General features: G+C 41.5%; 2 pseudogenes; both read right to left on the bottom strand.

Moving 5' to 3' along the window:
* Positions 1-15,539: 15,539 nt before the first annotated feature.
* Positions 15,540-15,658, bottom strand: LOC135052314 (5S ribosomal RNA; annotated as a pseudogene).
* Positions 15,659-15,866: 208 nt separating this feature from the next.
* On the bottom strand, positions 15,867-15,985 carry LOC135054171 (5S ribosomal RNA; annotated as a pseudogene).
* Positions 15,986-20,770: the final 4,785 nt, after the last annotated feature.

Here is a 20,770-nt window from a genome sequence, read left to right as displayed (position 1 = left end):
AAAAAACTTGTTGTCAAACATGAAGAAGTTTTTCTTCAGGACCAGTTCCAACATCTGCAATAAACATTCAATGTGAATCTCAGAGTGTTCTTTATGACGCATTAGTAAGCCCTTTACTGCAGCGATAACTTCCATATGGGGGATCACTGTGTATAGGCTAGACACATCGGCTGTCACTAACCAGGCCCCAGGGGGAATAAGTCCCAAAGATTTCAATCATACTATCATACTATCTCTTTGGTTACCACATATAATTCAAAGTATAAAGCCATAGAAGGTGTCCTTAAAAAACATTGGGAGATATTAAAGAGTGATGATATATTGAGAGATATATTACCAGATAAGCCCAGAGTTATATATAAGAGGGCACCCAATTTAAAAAAAACTATTAGTGAATAGTGCTATAGCTCCTGCACCCACAATGATAACAAGAACCAGAACTATAGGTTTTTTAGGTGTGGGATGTGTGGGGCTTGTAAGAACATTAAAGGGACAGAAGGTAGCAAAATGGAAACTTTTGAATCATCAGTAATGCATAAGACATATAAGATCAATCATTTTATGACCTGTGAAACACAAAATTAGTGTATTTAATACAATGTGCTTGTATGAAACAATACATAGGGAGGACAAGCAGATCCCTTAAGATCAGAATGAGGGAACATATAAATAATATAAAGAAGGGAATTGATAAGCACTGCTTGTCAGCGCATTGTAAGGAAAAACATAGGTGTTCTATTAACAGCATAATTAATTTTAAGGCTATAGAACAAGTTAACGGCAGCTGGAGGAAAAATTATGTGGCCGCATCTCTAGCGAGAGCAGAGATGCAATGGATTTATGAGCCGAAAACCCTGCAGCCAGAGGGTTTGAATGGCGATTTTGAGATGAAATGGTTTCTCTAGAGCGCCGGTCATCCCCTAAATATTTCCAGGATAGGATATAAATAGTGACCGGACCAAAATCACCTACACCTTGACAAAGACCCGGAACGGGTAGAAACGCGTTGGTGGTGCATAGGTGGTTTCGGTCATTATCACCAAGTGAGGAGATAACTGGGAGTAAGAGTTGTACTGCGGGTGGCATAGTGGTTAAGGAGGTCTGAACACCGGAGTGGAATTTGGGAGATGGCCTGCAGGAGGGATGACCCTACAGCGATAAGCATCTGGTAGCTAAGTCCAGAGCAAAGGGAGAACATCATTTAAAAACCCTGGTGTTCTGGAAGTCCAGTGAGGAGTACCCCTACTGTTTAAAGTACCGTTTTGGATAATCCATCTGAGCCTGTCAGTAACCGGTAAAGTGCTGTGTGTTTTTAAACTTTTTTTGGACTTTTAATAAAACGTTTTCATTTCTTGTGACTTGGAGACATGAACGGTTTCTTTTAACAAGGATACGGGATCCATGGTTATATGCTGGTGACCCTATATTTTGTTCGAAATGGAATTTTGAAAGCCGATTGCACTTAGAAATATCGGAGTGCTATTTAGACCCCAACTATACCTATCTCTCTCTTCTTCTGCTTCTACTAGCTGGTGACATATCCCCAAATCCAGGTCCCATCCACATACCACGCTCACATTCAGCTGATTCACAACGGAATATAAAATCAACAAACCTTATCAACATCACTTGTCTCCCATCTACCTCCAAGTCACTAAAATGTGCTTTATGGAATGCACGCTCTGTTTGCAACAAATTAACAGCTATTCATGACCTTTTCATAGCAAAAAAATTCAATATGCTGGCTATAACAGAAACCTGGCTCACACAATCAGACACTGCCTCCCCTGCAGCACTGTCACATGGTGGCCTCCACTTCACACACACCCCCAGGCCTGGTAACATCAAAGGAGGGGGTGTTGGAATATTACTGTCCAAATGTTACACGCACATTGTTTTACCACCTGTTCCCTCACTCACATTTACATCCTTTGAAGTACACTCTATTAGGATCTTCACCCCTTTCTCTCTGCGTGTTGCAGCTATCTATCGCCCACCTGGGCAACCCAAAAAGTTTCTGGAAGATTTTTCTGCATGGCTCCCTCACTTTCTATCCTCTGACATCTCCACCATCATTATGGGTGATTTCAATCTCTCTATTGACAGTCCACAATCTCCCCATGCCTCTAAACTACTCTCTCTAACCTCCTCTCTTGGCCTCTCCCAATGGACTGACTCCCCTACTCATCAGGAGGGCCACTGCCTTGATCTTGTATTCACCAGACTATGCTCTGTTTCTGAACTCACTAACACTCCTTTCCCTCTCTCAGATCACAACCTTATCACATGCATGCTCTCCTCCATTACTTCAAACTCCATGTCCCTAAAGTCTACAAGGACACCTCTTACCCGCAGAAATATTAACGCTATTAATTTTCAACAACTATCTACCTCTCTGCAACCACTGCTTTCACAAATTTCTACATTCACCTCTCCAGAGACTGCTGTGTCACACCTTAACCAAACTCTAGTAACAACACTTGATGAAGTGGCTCCAGCTACCCATCACACTCCACGTAGACTTAGATGTCAACCGTGGCACTCTAAATACACTAGACACTTACAAAAACTCTCACGAAAAGTTGAACGCCAGTGGCGTAAATCTCCTAGTTCAAGTGACTTTCTCACATATAAGACCACCTACCACTCTTATCGTACTGCTCTGGACACTGCCAAACAAAAATATTTTCAATCTCTCATCTCTGCTCAAGCCTCTAACCCCAAGCGACTTTTTAATACATTTAAATCACTTCTTGTCCCTCCCTCACCTAACCCACCAGCCACTGTCAGTGCACAAGATCTTGCTTCCTATTTCAAGGACAAGATTGACAAGATCCGAAATGAAATGGTATGCTCTTCCACAGCAAGTGACCTGCTCAATTCCCTGCCTGAACCCTCTAACACCTTCTCTTCCTTTGATCCTACAAATGAAGATGAAGTATCTGCACTCTTTTCATCTGCCTACTCTAATACCTCTCCCCTTGACTCTATACCCTCACAAATTAGTAAAGCTCTGTCTACTGTGCTCATCCCAACCTTAACGAAAATCTGTAATCTCTCCCTGTCTACTGGTATCTTTCCTTCTCTATACAAGCATGCAGTGATTACTCCCATTCTGAAAAAAACAAAACTCTGACCCAAACTCTCTCTCTAACTACCGTCCCATCTCTCAGCTCCCATGCCTCTCCAAGCTACTGGAGAGACTTGCCTACACTCGCCTCACACACTTTCTTAACTCACACAGCCTACTGGACCCACTTCAGTCAGGATTTCGTGCCCAACACTCCACAGAGACAGCACTGACTAAGGTAGTGAATGATTTGGTCACTGCTAAATCTAAAGGACATTACTCTCTACTTATTCTCCTTGATCTCTCTGCTACTTTTGACACTGTTGACCACTCTCTTCTCATACAAACACTACAATCCCTAGGTATTCAGGACACAGCCCTTTCTTGGTTCTCATCCTACCAATCTAATCGCTCCTTCAGTGTTCGTTTCTCTGATTCCACCTCTCCTTCGCTACCTCTCTCAGTTGGAGTACCGCAAGGCTCAGTCCTAGGTCCTCTGCTTTTCTCTATCTATACCACATCTCTTGGCAAACTAATCAACTCTTTCGGATTTCAGTACCATCTGTATGCGGATGATACTCAAATCTACCTATCCTCCCCTGATTTGTCACCATCTGTATTGGGCCGTGTCACTGAATGCCTTTCTGCCATTTCATCTTGGATGACATCTCGCCACCTCAAACTTAATATTTCCAAAACAGAATTAATTATATTTCCACCGGCCAATAGTAGTTTCCAACCTGATATCTCTATCACTGTTGAGAACTCTGCAATCACCCCTACCCCACAAGCTCGCTGCCTAGGTGTCATTCTTGACTCTGAACCGTCCTTTGTTACCCACATTCAATCTGTCTCAAGATCATGTTACATACATCTAAGAAACATATCCAAAATACGCCCTTATCTTACACAAGACACAGCAAAAACTCTAATCCATGCTCTCATTATCTCCCGCATTGATTATTGTAATAGTCTCCTGACCGGTCTTCCCAAACATAGGCTCTCACCACTACAATCCATTTTGAATGCAGCTGCGAGGCTAATCTTCCTTGCCAGACGTTCATCGTCTGCAGATCCGCTCTGTCAGTCCCTCCATTGGTTACCGGTATTCTACCGTATTAAATATAAAATACTTTTACTCACATACAAGGCTATTAACCAAACTGCACCAACATACATCTCTTCACTCATCTCAAAATATCTCCCTACCCGACCTCTCCGCTCTGCACAAGATCTACGTCTCTCATCCACACGCATTACTTGTTCACACTCAAAATTACAGGACTTTATCCGGGCTTCACCCACTCTGTGGAATGCCCTCCCATGCACAGTAAGACTCGCCTCTAGTCTCCAAACCTTTAAATGTTCCCTGAAAACTCACCTCTTCAGACAAGCCTATCAAATTCCAGGCCCACCCACATAACCTTCAGTGCTTCCCTATCTAATTACATCCTCTGTAGAATATTCATAACATCACATATCTTGTCTTTCTTTAGTCTCACACCCTCCTGACACTTGGATAACTTTGTGGGGTATCATCATACAACCCATTAAGAACCTAGCAATCTGGTGGACCATTATGCAATAAGTAGCATCTATCCTTGTGTATCTATGCCTATTTCCCTATAGATTGTAAGCTTGCGAGCAGGGCCTTCCTACCTCTGTCTGTCTGTTTTTACCCAGTTTTGTTCTATTACTGTTGTTCTAATTGTAAAGCGCAACGGAATATGCTGCGCTATATAAGAAACTGTTAATAAATAAAATAATAAATAAATAAATAGACTCATAAATAATGGTTTTTAAGATTAAGCTGGAACTTTATTATGAATATTATCTTCTCTCCTCTTCTATATGAATGAGAACTCCTTCATGATCATTAGTAAGATCAATTTATAACAGCGCTGTGATTATTTCAAAGTTTTTTTTGTGTGAATGTTGAAAGTTGCCCGCAATTTTTTGGCCACCGACAGCATCTCCTGTACGCCTCTGTTTTGTTTTGTTTTCAATTATGCACCATCAAATTATTTGTACAGTATGTGCAAAACATGGGACGTGCTGGAATTTGCCCAGATGCAATGCACGGACAATATTGGTGGCAAATTCCAGTAGCACAAATCCCCAGGAGAGTCTAAGTGGAGTAAGCCATTGTGCGATGATGTTCCTCAGTTTCTGTAAGAGGTTGTCAGTGGTGTGCCTCTTATGGAAAGCGGTGATACACAGTGTAGCCTGCCTAGAAACAAGCTGCTGTTTGTTAGATGCAGCTACTGGTGCTGCTGCAGTTGCTGCTTGAGGCAATACATTTACCCAGTTGGCTGTCACAGTCATGTAGTCCTTAGTTTGCCCTGCTCCACTTGTCCACATGTCTGTGGTTAAGTGGACAGTGGGTGCAACCGCATTTTTCAGGACAGTAAGGACACTTTTCTTAATGTCCCTGTACAGTCCAGGAATCGCTTTCCTAGTGAAGTGGAATCTAGATGGGATTTGGTCAGCAGCATTTCTAGAGAGGAATGGACCCGTGTGCAGACTCTGTGTGTAGGCCCCCTCCTCTCCTGTAGCCATCACCACCGCTGCTAGCGCTCTCAGCGCTGAGACTCTGGCACAGTGACAGAGTCTACAGCGCATGCGCAGGACACCGGAAAATGTCCGCCGTGCCATTTTTCCAGAATCCTGTGCATGCGCTGTAGACTCTGGCACTGTGCCAGAGTCTGTAGCCCTCAGTGCACTAACAGCAGCAGTGATGGCTACGGGAGAGGAGCGGGCCCACACACAGTTGCCAATGGATGCCGGAAAGGTAAGAATAGAAGAAATGGGTGCAGTGTGTGCGGTGTACGCCCCCTCTGAACCCAGATGCGTGTGTGCACCGCACACACTGCACCCATTATAGATACACCAGTGGATTTGGTACCGGGGATACACTACCTACATCAATTGTCTAAATTCCACTGCACTAATGGCGGATACCGGAGGCACGTCTAACACCAACATATCTGTCAAGGCCTCAGTTATACGCTTTTCAAAAGGATGACTGCTGTCATATTTCAGCTTCTTCGCAAAGGACTGTTGGAAAGTCAATTGCTTAGTTGAAGTAGTACAAGTGGTCTGCCGACTTCCCTTCTCTGATGATGTTCGACTACCAGCAGCAACAACAGCAGCAGCAGCAGCAGTAGGGGTACCACTCAAGGATCCTCTGGAGGAATCCCGGTTAGGAGAGGACTCCTCAGTCATGTCAGAGACATGGCCTGCAGGACTATTGACATTTCTGACTGAGGAAGAAATTGATGTTGAGGGAGTTGGGTGTGTGGCTTGCTGGAGCTTGGGTACAAGAGAAATAAGGGATTTAGGTGTCAGTGGACTGCTTACGCTCTTACCCAAAGTTTCACAACTTGACAATGACTTCTGATGAATGCGTTGCAGGTGACGTATAAGGGAGGATGTTCCTAGGTGGTTAACATCCTTGCCCCTACTTATTATGGATTGACAAAGGCTTGACACCTGTTGTCCGGATTTGTGGAGTAATGATTCCACACCGAAGAGGTGGCTTTTTTTGGTATTTTGCCCAGGCATGACAATGGGCTTATTCATCGCACAGACAACAACTGTCTCTCCCAATGCCTGATTTAAACAAACCACATCACCATCAGAATCCTCCTCGTCAACTTCCTCCGCAGCGCCATCAACACCCATATCCTCATCCTGGTGTACTTCAACAGTGACATCTTCAATTTGAATATCAGAAACTGGACTGTGGGTGCTCTTTCAAGCACTTGCAGAGGGTGTGCAAATGGTGGAAGGAACCACCTCTTTCCAAAAAGTGTTGGGATGGTCAGGCATCACAACCGCCGACACACTTGGACTCTCCTTGGGGATTTGTGATACCATCTTAGAACGCACAGTTCTTTACCAAGCTTTTGCCAGCTTAACTCTTAGCATTTTTCTAGCGGGAGGATGAGGGCTTCCATCGTCATGTGAAGCTGAACCACTAATCATAATCATAGGCCAGGTCCTTAGCCCTGTAAAAATGATTTGGATTAAATATTAATAACCCTTTTATTTGGATTACATAATATACAGCACAGGCCAGCACCACTGGACTTATACAGCAGTACCACTGGACTGGACTTATACAGCAGTACTCCTGGACTTATACGGCATCACCAATGGACTTATACGGCAGTACCACTGGACTGGACTTAAATGGCAGTACCTCTGGACTTGTATGGCAGTACCCCTGAACTTATATGGCAGCACCACTGGACTTATACAGCATTACCACTGGACTGGACTTATACGGCATTACCACTGGACTGGACTTATACGGCAGTACCCCTTGACTTATACGGCAGTACCCAGGACTTATATGACAGTACCACTGGCCTGGACTTATACGGCAGTACCCCTGGATTTATACAGCAGCACCTTTGGACTTATATGGCAGTACCACTGGACTGGACTTATACAGCAGTACACCTGGACTTATACGGCAGCACCACTGGATTTATACGGCAGTACCACTGGACTGGACTTATACGGTAGTACCCCTGGACTTATACGGCAGCACCTTTGGACTTATACGGCAGTACCACTGGACTGGACTTATACGGTAGTACCCCTGGACTTATATGACAGTACTCCTGGACTTATACAACAGTACCCCGTGACTTATATGGCAGTACCCCTGGACATATATGGCAGCACCACTGGACTTATATGGCAGTACCACTGGACATATACAGCAGTACCACTGTACTGGACTTATAAAGCAGTACACCTGGACTTATACGGCAGCACCACTGGACTGGACTTATGTGGCAGTACCCCTGCACCTATGTTGCAGTAACCCTGGACTTGTACGGCAGCACCCCTGGACTTATATGGCAGTACTCCTGGACTTATACGGCAGCACCACTGGACTGTACGTATATGGCATTACCACTGGACTGGACTTATACGGCAGTACCATATGGACTGGACTTATACGGAGTACCCCAGGACTTATACAGCAGCACTACAGGAATTATATGACAGTACCACTAGATTGGACTTATACGGCAGTACACTTGGACTTATGAAGCAGCACCACTGGACTGGACTTATACGACAGTACTCCTGGACTTATATGACAGCACTACTGGAATTATATGGCAGTACCACTGGACTTATATGGCAGTACCCCTGGACCTACATGGCAGCACCACTGGACTGAACTTATACGCAGTACCACTGGACTAGACTTATATGGCAGTACCACTGGACTGGGCTTATACGGCAGTATGACTGGACTTAGACAGCAGTACCCCTGTACATTTACGGCAGCGCCACTGGACTTATACAGCAGTATCACTGGACTGGACTTATATGGCTGTACCCCTGGACTTATACGGCAGTACCCCTGGACTTTTATGACAGTACTCCTGAACTTATATGGCAGTACCCCATGACTTATATGGCAGCACCTTTGGACTTATACGGCACTACCACTGGAAGTATATGGCAGTACCACTAGACTGTACTTATATAGCAGTACACCTGGACTTATAGGCATTACCCCTCGACTTATATGGCAGTACCACTGTACTTATATAGCAGCACCACTGGACTGGACTTATACAGCAGTACCCCTGGACTTATACAACAGTACCAATGGACTTATACGGCAGTACCCCTGGACTTTTACAACAGTACCCCTGGACTTATACAGCAGTACCCCTGGATTTATACAGCAGTACCCCATGACTTATATAGCAGTATCACTGGACTTATGGCAGCACAGGACACCACCACTGGACTGATGCAGCACAACACAGCACCATTGCACTGGACTTAAACAGCAGCACCACTGGACTTATGGCAGCACAGGACACCACCACTGGACTTATGGCAGCACAGTACACCACCACTGAACTGATGCAGCATAACACAGCACCACTGGACTGGACTTATACAGCAGCACCACTGGACTTATGGCAGCACAGGACACCACCACTAGACTTATAGCAGCCCAGGACACCACCACTGGACTGATGCAGAACAACACAGCACCACAGCACTGGACTGGACATATACAGCAGCACTGGAGTTATGGCAGTATAGGACACTGCCAGTGTTACTGGAATGATGCAGAACAAGACACCACAACTGGACTGATGCAGCACAAGAGAGCACTGTAATGACACAATAGAGCTGGTCACCATCCCACATGCTACACCACTTTCCCGCACAGACACTGATGAGACACGTCCGCTCACTACACTCTCCAGGATTGTAGTGAAAATGACAATGACGGCGATGCGCGGCTCCTTATATGGAATCCAAAACCCACAAGAATCCGACAGTGGGGTGATGACATTTTGCCTCGTTCTGGTTTTCAAGTCTGGCGGTAAAAACTGAGCCGGACTCGTATCCGGGCTCGGGACGTGATTCCCTGGGGGGGGGGTCAGTTCTTAGGTAACTGAACCCGCTCATCCCTAATAAATATAAATATAATCTTAGTAGTGTAGTGGACCCCAATCAAAGTTTTTTTATGACAGAGCGGTTGTCATTAATTGACATACTATTAGTGAGCAGCTTCCCCCAAATTAGGCCTCTTGCCAAAAAGGCCTATAGAAATTAATGCCGATAGTTGTTTTTTTTGGGGTGCGCTCTGCTGTTCAACGTATCTTACCTAATGGATGTGAACAATGGATGTTCTATATACACCTCATATACTGACACCCAAAATGTTTTAATACAATGTTATTGTTAAAATGTAAATAAAAAAACTTCAAGAATACATTTTCTTATACATAAAACAACTTTCAACTGTTCATTGATTCGTTTGCCCATACAGTTTTATTGTCAATACAGTGATTACATATTAATAAAAATTGTTGTTATTACACCCAATGCATTTCTTCTCTAGTGACTTCCTCAGGGTTGTCTTTTGGGTGTAGGAGAAAAAGAAATATTTTATCATACAGCACAAAGATGTATAACATTCGTACTCTCAATAGTCAAAATAGGTTACATTATTTTTACCATATTCAGTATACAGTTTCTTCCACATCATTTTAGATATATATATATATATATATATAATTTCTTAATTATACCATATACTCATTACAATGATATATAGTACTCATCAATTAAAAAGACTCCTTAATTATCTAAATTATAAATAATACATTATTTGTACAGTTGACTTAATAATATCTTATTAGTGGAATCTTAGATGTAAGAATGAGCAATATACTTACTAATTGTCCTATTATTGGACTCCCATTTTGTGTTAGCAGGAAAAATCTTCACTCCAATACAGATCTTCATAAATGAGAGCAAACAATTTAACCTATATAGATGGGAACATCAATTATATGTATTCTGTTATTATAAATATTATTATTATTATTATTATTATTATTATTATTATTATTATTTTGTCTATGATATTAACCTTTTTCAATTACTGTAATAAAATGGGTAGAGTACAAACTGATAAAACAATTTCTTGTGTATTTCATTAATGGGTAACAACTGACTTGAATTCCTGATTCCTATAAATAGATTATTTTATATTCTATTATTTACTATATTAGCCACATCATAGAATTTATTCATTAAGAAAAAGTAACAAATACTTACTTTGGAATTAGACTGCCCTCAATAGTCTTCAATTGAATTTTTTTTTTTTTTTAGCAGTATTTTTAAAAAATTATCCAGATTCTAGTCCGACCTATTAAAAAATTGTTATATTAAATTAGTCTAATTGTATATTAAGCTTTATAATGCTTTTTTTAGAGAAAACAAAGTTTTTTTGTGCTTACCAGCAACAGTCAATCACCTCTATGCAGTCTGCAGTCCAAATGCAGAGTGATTTCTAGTCTCTAAATACTCTCTATTTACACCTTCTGGGCCAATACATCTCTTACTGTTTAGTAATTAGTATAGTTAATTAATATTTGTAAAAAAGACTATTTTATTTCATCTTGTATATATCTCCATTATTAGATAACTATCATAGGTAACTTTAGTGTTGGTTATTAAATAATGAGGATTGTTAAACTGACAAAAACTGACGTAGTAGTCCATTTGCACTCCAGGAGCGGGATCTCTGCTTCCTGGTAGCACTCCAATCCTCCCTGTATTATATATATAATTTATTGATTTATATATCTATGTCTATATGTAAATATATCTATATCTATTACAGATGAGTAGGTCTGGTTCTCGGAAAACGGGACACACCCAAACTTTGGGATATTAGTCAAGAACTGAGTCCGGCTTGGGCTCTCCCGCCAGATTTGGATCCCAAAACAATGCAAAATGTCATCATCCTGCTTTGATTCTCTTGGCGTTTTGGATTCTATATAAGTCCCAGTAATTGGTGCCATTTTCACTCTGGCTGTGCGGATTGCACTGAATGGACCTATATAGATGGGAACATCAATTATATATTTTTCTTATTATTATTATTATTATTATTATTATTATTTTGTCTATGATATAAACCTTTTTCAATTACTGTAATATAAATAGAGTACTTACTGATAAAACAATTTCTTGTGTATTTTATTAATGGGTAACAACTGACTTGAATTCCTATGATTCCTATAAATAGATTATTTTATATTCTATTATTTACTATATTAGCCAAATCATAGAATTTATTCATTAAGGAAAAGTAACAAATATTTACTTTGGAATTAGACTGGCCTCAATAGTCTTCAATTGAATTTTTTTATTAGATAGGAAAAAACAGACTCCCAACTGACTTTTCAAACATTTGAATCTCCCCCCAAGAGTGCTGGTGTATTTGACAAGGGGTGGTATCATCTGTGCATACATCCAGGGGCTCTGCCTGCCCCAATGTTACAAAAAATCCAGTATACTGTGTGTAGTATACATCCAGGAGCTGGAGTGTCTCCAGGGGTGCTGTCGTCTTTTGTATCTGATAAACAGGGTGATCTGTCCATATACATCCAGGGGTTCTACCCCAGTGTTAAAAAAAACCAGGGGAAACTGTGTGTGTACATCCAAGGCCGGGTGTGTCCAGGGCCAGTTCAAGATTTCTCAGCACCCTAGGCAAACCGTCAGCACCCCTTCCAACTTCTCCAAAACATTGAGCCCCTCAGGTGAAAAAGTGCAGACATGGCTTCATGTAAATTACACAGCTACTGTTTGATTCTTTTAGTGGTTAGGGTATTAGGTATACTTTGGGGGATAGGGTTAGGGTATTCGTAATAGGATATTATGGTTGATTTACCAGTATGGGTTAAGGTTAGGGTTTATGAATAGTATGAATAGGGAGAGGTGTGTATATGTGTGTGTGTGTGTGTGTGTGTTGTGTGTATATATATATATATATATATACTGTTCAAAAAAATTAAGGGAACACTTAAACAACACAATGTAACTCCAAGTCAATCACACTTCTGTGAAATCAAAATGTCCACTTAGGAAGCAACACTGATTGACAATCAATTTCACATGCTGTTGTGCAAATGGAATAGACAACAGATGGAAATTATAGGCAATTAGCAAGACACCCCCAATAAAGGAGTTGTTCTGCAGGTGGTGACCACAGACCACTTCTCAGCTCCTATGCTTTCTGGCTGATGTTTTGGTCACTTTTGAAATCTGGTGGTGCTTTCACTCTAGTGGTAGCATAAGACGGAGTCTACAACCCACACAAGTGGCTCAGGTAGTGCAGCTCATCCAGGATGGCACGTCAATGTGAGCTGTGGCAAGAAGGTTTGCTGTGTCTGTCAGCGTAGTGTCCAGAACATGGAGGCGCTACCAGGAGACAGGCCAGTACATCAGGAGACGTGGAGGAGGCCGTAGGAGGGCAACAACCCAGCAGCAGGACTGCTACCTCCGCCTTTGTGCAAGCAGGAACAGGAGGAGCACTGCCAGAGCCCTGCAAAATGACCTCCAGCAAGCCACAAATGTGCATGTGTCTACTCAAACGATCAGAAACAGACTCCATGAGGGTGGTATGAGGGCCCGACGTCCACAGGTGGGGGTTGTGCTTACAGCCCAACACCGTGCAGGATGTTTGGCATTTGCCAGAGAACACCAAGATTGGCAAATTCGCCACTGGCGCCCTTTGCTCTTCACAGATGAAAGCAGGTTCTCACTGAGCACATGTGACAGACGTGACAGAGTCTGGAGACGCCAAGGAGAACGTTCTGCTACCTGCAACATCCTCCACCATGACCGGTTTGGCAGTGGGTCAGTAATGGTGTGGGGTGGCATTTCTTTGGGGGGCCGCACAGCCCTCCATGTGCTCGCCACAGGTAGCCTGACTGCCATAAGGTACCAAGATGAGATCCTCAGACCCCTTCTGAGACCATATGCTGGTGCGGTTGGCCCTGGGTTCCTCCTAATGCAAGACAATGCTAGACCTCATGTGGCTGGAGTGTGTCAGCAGTTCCTGCAAGATGAAGGCGTTGATGCTATGGACTGGCCTGCCCATTCCCCAAACCTGAATCCAATTGAGCACATCTGGGACATCATGTCTCGCTCCATCCACCAAAGCCACGTTGCACCACAGACTGTCCAGGAGTTGGCGGATGCTTTAGTCCAGGTCTGGGAGGAGATCCCTCAGGAGACCATCCGCCACCTCATCAGGAGCATGCCCAGGCATTGTAGGGAGGTCATACAGGCACGTGGAGGCCACACACACTATTGAGCCTCATTTTGACTTGTTTTAAGGACATTACATCAAAGTTGGATCAGCCTGTAGTGTGTTTTTCCACTTTAATTTTGAGTGTGACTCCAAATCCAGACCTCCATGGGTTAATAAATTTGATTTCCATTGATAATTTTTGTGTGATTTTGTTGTCAGCACATTCAACTATGTAAAGAACAAAGAATTTAATAAACACATTTCATTCATTCAGATCTAGGATGTGTTATTTTAGTGTTCCCTTTATTTTTTTGAGCAGTGTATATATATATATATATATATATATATATATATGTGTGTGTACTAGAAAAGGTATCAGCGCCACAGATGTAGTATCTTAAATGTTAACAATAGTATGGGGACACTGCAAAAACTAAAATGAAAAAACCCGCCTGATGGATTGGCACTCCCTACAATCTTTCGGGGTGTCAGCTCGTTACCTCAAATAATGTAGGTACTGGTACGATTACCTACGAAAGTAGTTACGTGGACAAAGGATGAGGTAGTAAAGAGCGACCAATGGTGCCAAAATAATGCTAAAAGCAGGATAATAGTATAAAAAATGTGTACAAATTTATTGCAATGGAAAGCACTATAAAAAACTGGTTATAAAAGCATACAAGCTCATAAAAAAACATATAGGACTCATAAAAAAATAAAAAAAGGAGCATAAAAGCATAAATTCCCTAAAAGCTTTGGAGTATCATTTAACACAAAGGATAAAAAAATACTTAAAGTATAAAAAACACAAAAGAATAAAATAGCATTCATAAGGATAAAAAAGAGGAATAAAGTATCTTAACTTTGTGGTGAGGTTAGATCAAAAAGCAGCACCCAACGCGTTTCGTCCTATCTGGACTTCATCAAGGGGTGATTTGAGACTAGAGACAGACCATGTATATATACCCAAACTGAAAGGGAAGTGATGTGCACATCACTTCCTGTGATCAATTAGCATAAGTGATTAGATGTTACCAAAACATATATTAACTGACATGTACCTATAGTTGTATTAGTGAGCACCTTAAAACATTAAAAACCGTACAAAGTACAAAGATATCATCTGTAAATCATAAAAGACGCGCAGAGCCGCTGACTTCCTGTTCGGGCTCTGCGTGACGTCATATCCGCCCCACGTCCGGTATCCGGCGCGTCGTACTGCGCATGCGTAAGTCCTGTGTGGCGGAAGTGAGTACGCGGCTTAGTTGTTGATATCCTCTCTTACACTGCAGCCTGGTTCAACGGAGGCCATTTTATGTTAAGTCAGAAACCACAGTCCTTATGGCGGCAATGTTTTTGGAGTCTGAATGAATGGGATGATGCCTGTTTGTCACTCAGATCCAATTCTTGATTGTCTACATATCAGATATAAATATAAAATGAGAGGATAAAAGAAGGGATAAGATCAGTGCAATTTAAAGGTCCACTGTAGAAGAGGTGTAGTTATTTGATTGTTATATATTATATTATATGGGACTTGAGATCTACATTATAGAATGGAGTTATAGAGAAAACTCACAGAAAAGACGATATGAAAGAGTAGTGAGTGGGAAGGAGATAATCCCATGTATATAAAAAGTGTACTGCTCAGGTGGATTATCAAAGTATACCTAAATGAGAAAGGCAGAATAAAAGAGCGGACATCCGGGACCAGAGTCCTCAATTAAGGGTCAGATCTCTGAAAGTGCACAAATAAGGTGCAAATTAGTTCATACGAATAAAATGATATTAATGATATAAGGAACGTCATAAAACATAATTTATAAAATAATATGTATACACAATTCAAAGCCTTCCACCTTGCATTTACAACACCCGGTCTTCCAAGTGGGTCTCCCATCCTTGTACTAGCCAGGCCCAGCCTTGCTTAGCTTCCAAGATCAGACGGCATTGGGCGTCTCCAGGCCAGTATGATTGTAATAATTGTGTGGATTCATGGGGAGAGACCTCAGTGTATAAACGGGCTGATACCGATATCTTGTTCCTTCTTTATTTTGTTAGAATACACTTTAGTTAGATCAAGGACCAATATAGTGGTAGATACTTCCTACAAAAGGATCAGAGTGGCAGTACAGAGTAATATAAGAGCTTGAAGTGAGGTATCCTTGGAATTCAGGTTCCCTGTGCAATCTTTTACAGCACCTGGTCTTCCCTGGAGATCACCCATCCAGGTACTGGCCAGGCCCAACACTGCTTCGCTTCCAAGATCGGCCGGAATTGGGCATGTCCAGTGTGGTATGGCTGTAGTGATGAGGCAAAAGGTCCACTTTAGACTAAAGACAAAAAAGGGGGGGGGATAAGGAAAAGGAGAAGGAGGATATGTAAAGTGGGGAGAATGGCTTACGTTACAAGAAAGGTGCTTTCTCGTATCCTTCATTGAGGACATCCGGGTGGAGGGTGTTCAATTCGTATATCCAGAACATCTCCCTCCTAGAGAGGAGGTTGGAAAGATCTCCTCCTCTTTCTCCCAACGATACCAGTTCAATGCCTTTATAGGTTAATGCCTCAGGATCCGAATTATGGCACTGGTGGAAATGTCTCAATACTGCATGTGTGAGGACTTTGTTCTTTATATTCCTAATGTGTTCTTGGATGCGAAGTTTCAGGGCTCTTTTAGTTTTTCCAATGTATTTCGGATCGCACAGACATTCCAGAATATAAATTACTGATGATGTATTACAGTTTATAAACTGTTTAATCCGGTATTCCTTCTTGGTATTGATATTGCAGAAAGATTTTCTATTCTGGTGAAGGTATTTACAAATGTTACATTTGCCACATTTAAAACTGCCCACACATTTTGGCATAATGTTCCTAGCTTCAGGATTTCTTAGCATGCTAGGTGCCACAAGGTCCTTCAGGCTTTGTGATTTTCGGAACACTAATGTGGGTTCCTTGGTGAGGTAATCCTTCAAAACGGGGTCCATTAGTAAAATGTGCCAATGTTTCTTAAGTGTTTGCTTAATGAAATTTTCATGCCCGCTATATGTTGTGATGAACTTGACAGTATCTTCCTTATTGTCCTTGGATATATACTTTAAGAGTTCACCTCTTTTCAGATCTTTGGTTCTAGCCATAGCTCCTTCCAGGAGTTGTGCAGGGTACCCCTTTTCCCTGAATCTCTCCTTGTATACCTCCAATTGCCGATCTCTTTCTTCACTGTTCTTGCAGTTGTGTGCTATTCTATTGAACTGGGAGAACGGAATGTTATCTTTCCACTGTTGTCGGTGATTGCTCCTGTAGTGCACGTAGATGTTCATGTCTACCTTCTTAATGAAATTGCTCATGATGATTTCATTACCTGAGTGTGTCAGGACCAGGTCCAGGAATTCAATTCTTTCGGTATCTTCTATGGCTGTGAAGCTGAGATTCATGTTGTTTTTCGAGATGTGTGTTAAAAATTCTTTAAAAATCTGTTGGTCTCCTTCCCACACAAATAAAATATCATCAATGTAACGTTTGTAAAAAATTATCTTGTGTTGGTACAGATTATTTGTAAAAATATACCTATTCTCCCATTGTCAAATAAAAAGGTTTGCTAAGCTGTGTGCGAATATAGTCCCCATCGCTGTTCCACAGATCTGGAGATAAAACCCATCTAAAAACTTAAAATAATTATGTTTCAAAATAAAGTTCATGATTTCGCACAAAAAAATTCTGTGATCCTCTGTAATTAGATGGGCCTTACTAAGGAAATCGTTGCAGGCCTCAATCCCCTTATCATGTTCTATGCAAGTGTACAAAGATTGCACATCTATTGTGACCCATCTATACGTGTCTTTCCACTGAAAATTTTCCATCAGATTAAGAACTGTTGTAGTATCCTTCAGATAAGCCGGCAGTTCCATCACATATTTTCTTAAGAATAGGTCTACATACTCTGAGAGATGTGAGGTCAGGGAATCAATCCCTGCCACTATGGGTCTTCCGGGGGGATTTTCCAGAGATTTATGTATTTTGGGGAGAAAATAAAAAATGTGGGTGGTGGGGTTGGAATTTAAAAGATACTGGAATTCCTCTTTGGTGATTATTTCCAGTCTAAAACCTTTTAAAAGCATTAACCTTATTTCTTCTACAAAGGTCTCCTTAGGGTCATTAGGTAATGGAACATATGAGGATCTGTCACCCAGTAATCTATTAGCTTCTGTGGTATACGCTTCTCTATCCATAATGACCAACTCCCCCCCCCTTTATCAGCCTCTTTTATAACTATATTCTTGTTTTCCTGAAGTCTTTTGATTGCTTCTGTTTCTCTATTCATGAGGTTTCTTTCCTTAATTGGTGTGATGGTAGCATCACAAAGATCTTTCTTTACTAGATCGTAGAACAGGCCCACATTGTGTCCCTTAGATTCAAGGGGGTAAAATTTGGAAGTGGGCTTTTAGCCAGATTTTGATTGTTCATAATTCTGTATGATCGCATCTTCCTTTTTGAGGAAGTGACGTTTGAGGGTGATTTTCCGTATGAATTTATTTAGGTCTATAAAAACTTTAAACTTGTTCATTCCCTTTGTGGGTGCGAATGAAAGACCTTTATTTAGCAGAGTGGTTTCATGTTTTGTCAATACATGGCTGGAGAGGTTGTGGATACCTTTTGATGTTGCGGGTTCTACTGTAGATTTCGTCTTTTGAACAGGTTTTTCCCTCCTACCCCCACGGCATCCTCTTCTTTGAATCTTCTTTTCCGTGGAGATGTATTGGTGGTTCTCCATTTTTCTGTTGCCCTTGCCATACCTCGAAGGTGCTGAGTTGTACTTGGTGATAAAAAAGACTCCTCTGTGTTGGAGTCCAGTTTCTGTAATGTTGAGAATCTGTTGGTGGTTCTGATAGGGTTCACCTGTTTTCCCCTTGTACTAGTCTGGGGATTTCTCTGTTTTCTGGGGATGGACTGCCAATAATCCCTATTTCCTCTTGGCTTCTGTCGTTCTCCTCTGTTGAACCTACTCCAGTTTTTCACCATATTGTTCTCATAATCCTGTCTGTCTCTAGTGAATTTCTTTTCCTTGTTCTTGATCACTTCCTCTTCTATACGTTCTAGTTTTTTATTTAGAACCTTTTTATTAATTCTAAAATCCTCTTTGTCCTTATGCGCCTCCATTTTACTCTCAGCCTCCTTGATCTCAATTTCCAGGTCTGAGATAATGCGTTTCTTTTCTGCTATTAACAGTTTCATGAGGTTGATGGAACAGTTGTGTAATGTGTTGTCCCTCTCCTTCATAAAATCCTGATTATCCAGGCCAAAGGTAGGTTGTTTTGATATCCTGAGTCCTCTGGGGATCCTATTAACACTGACATAGTGCTCAAGGCCTCTAATGTCCCACCATGCTTTGACTTCCTTTGTCAGGAGTCTTTCTACACTCCAAAACATGTCATTGAGATTGTTAACGTTATGTTCAATCTCCGGAGTGGTGGTTTCATTAAAAAAATTTTTACACAAATTACTCCTTTTGTTGGTGCGTTCCTTTGTTCCAAACATGCTGTGTATGATACTGGCCTCCTCCAGGCAGCTGAAAGCAGTAATACCAAAAAGAGAATGTGTGCTAGGAAAGGTATCAGCGCCACAGATGTAGTATCTTAAATGTTAACAATAGTATGGGAACACTGCAAAAACTAAAATCGGATCTGAGTGACAAACAGGCATCATCCCATTCATTCAGACTCCAAAAACATGGCCGCCGTAAGGACTGTGGTTTCTGACTTAACATAAAATGGCCGCCGTTGAACCAGGCTGCAGTGTAAGAGAGGATATCAACAACAAAGCCGCGTACTCACTTCCGCCACACAGGACTAATGCATGCGCAGTACGACGTGCCGGAAACCGGACGTGGGGCGGATATGACATCACGCAGAGACCGGACAGGAAGTCCGCGGCTCTGCGCGTCTTTTATGATTTACAGATGATATCTTTGTACTTTTTGCTCGGTTTTTAATGTTTTAAGGTGCTCACTAATACAACTATAGGTACATGTCAGTTAATATATGTTTGGTAACATCTAATCACTTATGCTAATTGATCACAGGAAGTGATGTGCACATCTCTTCCCTTTCAATTTGGGTATATATACATGGTCTGTCTCTAGTCTCAAATCACCCCTTGATGAAGTCCAGATAGGATGAAACGCGTTGGTTGCTGCTTTTTGATCTAACCTCACCACAAAGTTAAGCTATTTTATTCCTCTTTTTTATCCTTATGAACGCTATTTTATTCTTTTGTGTTTTTTATACTTTAAGTATTTTTTTATCCTATGTGTTAAATGATACTCCAAAGCTTTTAGGGAATTTATGCTTTTATGCTCCTTTTTTATTTTTTTATGAGTCCAATATGTTTTTTTATGAGCTTGTATGCTTTTATAACCAGTTTTGTATAGTGCTTTCCATTGCAATAAATTTGTACACATTTTTTATACTATTATCCTGCTTTTAGCATTATTTTTTCACCATTGGTCGCTCTTTACTACCTCATCCTTTGTCCACATATATATATATATATATATATATATATAAATATTTGTTTGTGCTGTACCCCAGTGTACGATACAAGTTTTATTTTATTTTCATAAGTACTGTGACACTGCCAGTCAGTACGCAGTATATTACTGTTTCTGACTCATACACATATTGTTCATCACTGTTGGTGATATTAGGCTGACCATATTATCCCTTTAACCTGGGACACTCATGAATTACACAGGTTCTGCGGCTGCTTAAAACCAGGTAAAATGCAGGCTTGCAGTCAGCCAGCCACAGAACCTGTGTAATTCATGAGTGTCCCAGATTAAAGCGATAATATGGTCAGTCTAGTGATATTAAACCGCAGTGTTTGACCACTATTTCTGACTCATACACGTATTGTGACATTGTAGGTAGGGATGAGCGGGTTCGGTTCTCTGAGAACCAACCCCCCCGAACTTCGAGATCCGAGCCCAAATCCAAGCCAGGCTCGTTTTTTTTGCACCTAACTCGGACCTGAAAACGCAGCAAAACAACATCATCCCGTTGTCAGATCTCACGAGTTTTGGATTCTATATATAGTCC

This window comes from Pseudophryne corroboree, chromosome 2 (assembly GCF_028390025.1).
Source record: "Pseudophryne corroboree isolate aPseCor3 chromosome 2, aPseCor3.hap2, whole genome shotgun sequence".
NCBI classification, from domain to species: Eukaryota; Metazoa; Chordata; class Amphibia; order Anura; family Myobatrachidae; genus Pseudophryne; species Pseudophryne corroboree.
This window is presented reverse-complemented; position numbering and strand designations above follow the sequence as displayed.